General features: G+C 34.0%; 1 protein-coding gene across 1 annotated transcript in view; it reads left to right on the forward strand.

The window, feature by feature from the left end:
• The first annotated feature begins 3,518 nt into the window (after positions 1-3,518).
• The window catches only part of f (forked), a 67,066-nt gene continuing 63,084 nt past the window's right edge, over positions 3,519-7,500 (forward strand). The window contains 1 exon segment of the mRNA XM_067120851.1: positions 3,519-3,556. The gene's annotated coding sequence lies outside the window, so the exon portion shown is untranslated.

Genomic DNA, 7,500 nt, shown 5'->3' on the forward strand with positions numbered 1-7,500 from the left:
GGACGTGGGGGAGAGGGGCATGATTTCTTTTGGACGTTGTGGAGGGTAGGATGGTTTTTTTTTTTTTTTTGACGTGGAGAAGGAGAAACGTGGTTTTTTTTTAACGTGGCTGAGTGGAACGTATTTTTTTTTCTAGGGCGTGGCGAGTGGGAAAAAGTTAAGTATACCTTAGTTTAACCAGACCGCTGAGCTGATTAACAGCTCTCCTAGGGCTGGCCGTGTGGGTTTTTGGACATAGGGGAGTGGGAACGTGGGTTTGTTTTGGACATGGAGTAGTGGGAGCATGGCTTTTTTTGCACATGGGGCTGTGGGAACGTGGGTTTTTTCGGACATGGAGGAATGGGAGCATGGGTTTTATTACATGGAGGAGGGAGAGCGTCGTTTTTTGTTTTTTTCTGGGGGACCATGTTATTCTTTGAAAAGCCTTTTCCTTTCCATCGAATTCTTTCCAAAGCTTAGATCTTTTGTGAAAACGTTCTCTACCAAGAGATCATTTTTATTTACCCGGTCTCGTAATGATGCAGGAATCAAATCTCTCCCCCTCTTCTCCTTCTCCTTCTTCTCCTTCTTCTTCTTCCTCTCCTTCTTCTTCTCCTTCTTCTTCTTCTTCGTGTCCAAATGAAACTGTGAAAAGCGGTTTCTCTTAATGTGAATCGGCGGTGTGATTTTCAGGGCTAAATTTTTGAGAAGAGACCCATGTCACTAACCTGATCTTGGGAAAATATTCGGGGAAATTTGTCTTTCTTCTTCTTACTTATTTGGAGTCTTAGATTTTATTAGGTTTTCCAATGATGCTCTTACTTCGATCTGTATCGTTTTCTTGTGTTTATCGACTTTATTCCTTTTGACGGTTTGCTTACATATATATCTCCCTTTGTTATTTTTTGGGGTTTCATTTTCTCCCCTCTTTCACGTGTAAACATTCCATTAAGTAAAAGCCTGCAATGTAAGTTGTGGTCCTTTTGCATATTTCATATGAAAGGATGCACATTTTGGACTCATAATAATAATTATAATAATAATAATAATAATAATAATAATAATAATAATAATAATAATAATAATAATAAAAAACTTTTTATTTACCAATCATTACTTACGATGTAAATAGCACTGATGCAAACCATTATCTATTTTTTAAAATAATAACTGAAATACTTAGCCTGTCATATCATATTCTCCATTATCAAATTTAAGATTCCTAGTATACACTTTTACAAGTTAAGATTATATTTCTTAAATTATTAGCTGTCCTGACTTCTCAAGTGTAAAGTGCTCTCTGTACCAAATTTATTGCTTGGTTAACCTGGCGTCAAATAAACGAACCACTGACATACCGCAAAAGAAAAAAAAATATATTGTTAATACTCTACTCTCTTAAGGGCAGTGTGTGTACAACGATAAATTATATTGATTTTAGATAAAAAAAAAATGGTAACGAATTAGTTTTTAATAAATAGGGTTGCCCCTCCTGTCGGCCTCCAGAAGAATAAGCTGAGATGCTTGTTGTTCCATTTTTAGTTAATTAACTGTCTAGTTACCTGTAAAAGAGAACTATTGTGACTGCTTTGTCTATCCGTCCGCATTTTTTTCTGTCAAACTCTTTCTGTCCGCCCTCAGATCTTGAAAACTACTCAGGCTAGAGGGCCGCAAATTGGTATGTTGATCATCCACATTCCAGTCATCAAACATACCAAATTGCAACCCTCTATCCTTAGTGGTTTTAATTTTATTTAAGCTTAAAGTTTGCCATAATCGTGCTTCTGGCAACAATATAGGACAGGCTACCATCGGGCAGTGGTTAAATTTTCATGGGCCGCCGCATTATACCGAGACCACCGAAAGACAGAACTATTTTCGGTGGCCTTGATTATACGCTGTACAGAACACTCGATTGAGCCGAAGAAACTTCGGTGCAATTTTTACTTGTTTTTATCTTCCCTCCCTGTTCATCACTTTTTCCTTTCGAAGCCTGGACGAGGAGTAAAGAAAACTGTAGAGAACAAAACCTTTTAGATAAGGTAGAGATCAGTGTATTGGAAATCGACTCAATTTTAATAGCAAACATAGCCTATCATTTAAAGATACAATAATAAAATGAGGCAGTAAGATATTGGATAATAATAATAATAATAATCATAATAATAATAATAATAATAATAATAATAATAATAATAATAATAGTAATAATAATAATAATTAGGGAAAGTTGACGGAAACTCCTTGCAAAGGGAAGAATTTGACGCAAATTAACTTAGACAGTAAACAGTTCAATAAATACAAGAGCACTTGTAAATCTAGAAAGTAAACAGCTCAATAAATACAAGAGCACTTGTAAATCTAGACAGTAAACAGTTCAATAAATACAAGAGCATTTGTAAATCTCGGTAAAGTCAGTCACTGTTTTGTTGTCAGGCAATTAGATAATTGCTAGTACTCTCCTGATTACTGTCATTTATGTCAGTTTTGGATCTGCTTATTGTGTAAGGATGTTGTGCAGTTATATTAACGCAAATGTATGTATATATATTGTATATATGTGTGTGTTTCTTTGTGAGAATATATACTGATTACGTGCGTTCCTATACTTACGTAAAGACCATTATGAAAATATCCAAATATGTAAGTCTGCCTGCAATAACCTGTATGTATATATATATATATATATATATATATATATATATATATATATATATATATATATATATATATATATATATAGCTGAGAGGGTATACAGGTGGCTGCTATCAACCGAGGCAAACAGGACCAAGGGCAGAGGAAGACGTCCATAATAACGGCATACCTTTATTTGTGCTTACGTTTCAAGACATCTGTCTCATTATCAAACTACCTCAACAACTCTGTACCTGACGTGAGTTTACCCCGGCCTGGAATTCTTTGTTTATGTCACTCTACTTTTATACTCCGTACAAACGGTAACGGTCTTCTTAATTTTGTCTTTCTTTTGTATAACCTTTTTTTTATATTTTGATTGTAATTTTAAGTATGAGTCTGATTTTATATTTATATTTTACTTATTCTAGCTTTGATAATGAGACAGATGTCTTGAAACGTAAGCACAAATAAAGGTATGCCGTTATTATGGACGTCTTCCTCTGCCCTTGGTCCTATATATATATATATATATATATATATATATATATATATATATATATATATATATATATATATATATAACGATACTAATTAAAACAGTCAAAAAAACCTTAAGGAAACCGAAAGTTTGGAAAGCCAATCCTTTCACTCGCCACTTTCTTTCATAAGCAATTAGATTAAAACTAAAATCCTACGATCACGTCACAGTCTACGAGCTTTTGCGGAAAACGGGCAGGAAAGCACACGGCGGAGAGAGAGAGAGAGAGAGAGAGAGAGAGAGAGAGAGAGAGAGAGAGAGAGAGAGAGAGAGAGAGACTAAGTGAGCGGTGTGGTAGTGGCTTTGAGAGCTTTCTAAAAGGTCCGACGCATCTGGCGTCTGCAGGCGTTCAGTTTATTTACAGTCGTGCTGTGTGTCGCATGTGTAACCCCACTCAGTCCGTACGTACTGTGTACCGCACACGTCCTCGGTACACTCGTCGTGGTGCTGTCTGTACAGTCTTTCCTCGTCCGTCCGTGCGACAGTGTACGGTACTCCCTGTCGTAGTATTCTGAGATGTAGCGTTATGCAGAATACCGGTTCATCTTTATAAAAACAAAAAATTAATGAAAATATGAAAATCAGTTATCGGATAGTATAATGGTACTCTTACGTACTATAAGTGATGATGATAAAAAGCATCTACCAAAAAAACTACAAAAAAAAACTAAATTTTTACCTTTATTTCCTAATATTTTATTGCCGTGTCAGTGACTATGCAGTGACTAATGAAGTGAGCTCAAAGCATCGCTAATGCTTTTTATTTTTATTTAGATTTTTTTTCTTTACACCGTCGTGCATGAGTTGCCACGCAAAATAATATTTCAGGCATCGATAAAAAAAATTATTTTGTCGTGTTGTGAAGTTGTCTGGTGTGTAATAAGCCATAGAAGTGGTGTTTATATGAAATAAAAACTCTGTATATATTAATTTTTTTTCATGGAAACAGAACTTGACATTTCCTAAATCAGAGAAAAAGTATCTTTCACTGGACATTAATTCGTGTTTGTTGATGGATGCTCATTTGATGCACTTCATTTACTTATGAATTTTTATTTATTTATTTATTTATTTATTTATTTATTTATTTATTTATTTATTTATTTATTTATTTATTTATTTATTTATTTATTTATTTATTTATGTACTGTATTTATATTTTTGTTTATTCCCCTTCTATCTGAATTTCTGAAAGAAAGGAAGAAGGAGTGGACGATTACATGATTTTATAGTAAACAGTCCTGTGGCATATTTGTAAGTAATGAGTTTACATAACACGACGTATATATATATATATATATATATATATATATATATATATATATATATATATATATATATATATATATATATATATATATATATATATCTTCCTTTGTACAATCTACAAATTATATCCTATCTTAAGACAGCAGAGGAGAAAAAAAAAGCAAATACATTTTTCAGTGTTTTGCTTTTGCAGAAGCAAAATCCCTAGGTACCCCCCAAAACGAATCTGGAACTGTAGTGATATAATTTCATAATACAAAAGATTCACTGAAAAGCTGTTAATGAGGAAATAATGTATGACTATCATATATTTCATAGTTCTTTTCATTTTCTTATATTCTTAGTCTGTTATGCCTCAGGTTTCATTGTGATCCATTGCAGTTTTCATCATACCTACTGAAATTTGTTAAGAATCGGTCATTATTTTCATTATATTGTAGAGCTGTTCATTCTTTTCTCTAGACTCTGTACCTTCATGAATATATAAATTCAACTGGCATAGGAACTGATTACTGAGATCTTAGACCCTACACAGCTTTCATCATACACACTGAAAGGTGTTCTGTCCGTCCGCACTCTTTTCTGTCCGTACTTTTTCTGTCCGCCCTCGGATCTTAAAAACTACTGGGGCCAGAGGGTTGCAAATTGGCATGGTGATCATCCGCCCTCCAATAATCGAACAGGCCAAATTGCAGCCGTCTAGTCTCAGAAGTTTTTATTTTATTTAAGGTTAAAGTTAGCCATAATCGTGCGTCTGGCAACGATATAGGCCAGGCCACCACCGGGCCGTGGTTAAAGATTTGTGGGCCGCGACTCATACAGCATTATACGAGACCACAGGAAGATAGATCTATTTTCGTTGCCTATATTATACGATATACAGAAAACTCCGGCGCATTTTTTAATTGTGTTTATTGTCAAGGTGATCATTCTGTTCTCTAGACTCTATACCTCCATGAATATATAAATTCAACTGGCATAGGTCCTAATTGCTGAGACCATATCTGGAGATCTTTTTCTCTTGCCTCTCCGCACCAGCAAATACTCTTACCATTCATTACACCACTTTTGACGAGGGGGTTGGGGGAGGGGGTGTCGTGACGTGAGAATACAACATATGGTCAATGTTAACCGAAGTTTAATGATTTCGAAGCGGTCTTATACTCTCATTTATCTTATTGTATCTCTCCCTCAGCAGCGTCTGCGAGATTTAGACATTATATTAGTCAATATTATTCTAAGAACGATTTGTTTATTCAGATATATTTGCAAGTGAATGGTTTTGCATAGACGATTATTCATGTGTGTGTGTATGTGTGTATATATATATATATATATATATATATATATATATATATATATATATATATATATATATATATATATGATTCAAATATTGATATAAGCATCATCCCTTATAAAGATAAATCGCAGTCTGTTGTACTCACTTCTTTTTGTAATTAGATCCTTATTTTTCCAGCTATAAGCCATGCACATTAGATTAGATTTTACATTTACATATCTTCATCTTTTTGTTTAATATTTTTATCTTTTTTTAATACATTTATCTTATCTTTCTGTTAAATGTATTTATCTTTAATTATTTATTTTTTACCTTTAACCATTGATTATTCTCGTTGTTTCTCTCTTTTGTAACTAATTAGGATGTTTTGGTTTCAAGTTTAAATTACATTTCCTCAGTCGCTTCAAAATCCCTAATTTTGCCTCTCGATTCCGATTCAGTATTATTATTATTATTATTATTATTATTATTATTATTATTATTATTATTATTATTATTATTATTCAGATGATGAACCCTGTTCATATGGGAACAAGCCCACCACCCGGGCCATTGACTTGAAATTCAAGCTCCCGAAGAATATGGTGTTCATTAGAAAGAAATATGAGAAGGTAAAGGGAAATACAGAAAAAAAGGATCCCTTTCCCATAAAACTGTAATTTTTTTTTTATTTCCTTATGTCTGTAATTTATAAAAAATCATTTCACCCTAAACCCAAACTTTTTTTTATTATTCCCAGAAATCTATTCACACAAAATCCTCAATTTTTTATTTAATTTCTCATGAGTCGTTTCATGCTATAATCATACTTCTTATTTATTTATTTACTGAAGTCGCGTCACAATAAACTTTCTTCTTAGTATAATTTCTAAGAAAAATTTACACAATAGTTTTAGTGATATTTCACAATTTCATGAAATCGTTTTGTGATAAAGCTGATAAACCACTTAGAAAACCACTTAGAAATGTCTCCCAAAGTCTCTCTCTCTCTCTCTCTCTCTCTCTCTCTCTCTCTCTCTCTCTCTCTCTCTCTCTCTCTCTCTCTCTTTAATTTCTTAGAGTCACATCACTCTAGATCTTCTTGGTAAAATTTCTGGGAAATTTTTCACACAATAGTTTTTAATAATCTTTCACATAATGTCATGAAATCATTTTACGATAAAGCCCAAAAACCATTTAGAAATATCTCCCAAAGTTCTCTCTCTCTCTCTCTCTCTCTCTCTCTCTCTCTCTCTCTCTCTCTCTCTCTCTCGACTAAACTCCCATGGGAAAAGAAAAATTTCCTCCTGAGTTGTTGCTGAACCATTTCGCTCCCAGAGAAACTCAGAAAGAATGGAAACCATTCAAGATAATTGCCAGTGCTTTAGTGAGACTTTCGTTTAGTGAATGATCAGTGGGTGTTCGTTGACCGCTAGTGCCCTCTGTTGTCCATTTTGGGAACTACTGTGATCTGTCTTATGTTAAATGTAGCTTCAATTAAATAACAAGCAAAAAATTCGCCGAAGTTTCTTCGGCGAAATAGATCTTTCTGTACAGCGTATAATGCTGTATGAAATTTTCAGCCACGGCCCATGAAACTCTTAGCCGCGGCCCATGAAACTTTCAGTCACGCCCCGGTGATGGCCTGTCGGTACCTATAGCGGTACCAGAAGTACGATTATGGCTAACTTAAATCTTAAATAAAATAAAAATTACTGTGGCTAGAGGGCTGCAATTTGGTATGTTTGATGACTGGAGGATGGATGATCAACATACCAATTTGCAGCCCTCTAG

Source organism: Macrobrachium rosenbergii, chromosome 19, assembly GCF_040412425.1.
Source record: "Macrobrachium rosenbergii isolate ZJJX-2024 chromosome 19, ASM4041242v1, whole genome shotgun sequence".
NCBI classification, from domain to species: Eukaryota; Metazoa; Arthropoda; class Malacostraca; order Decapoda; family Palaemonidae; genus Macrobrachium; species Macrobrachium rosenbergii.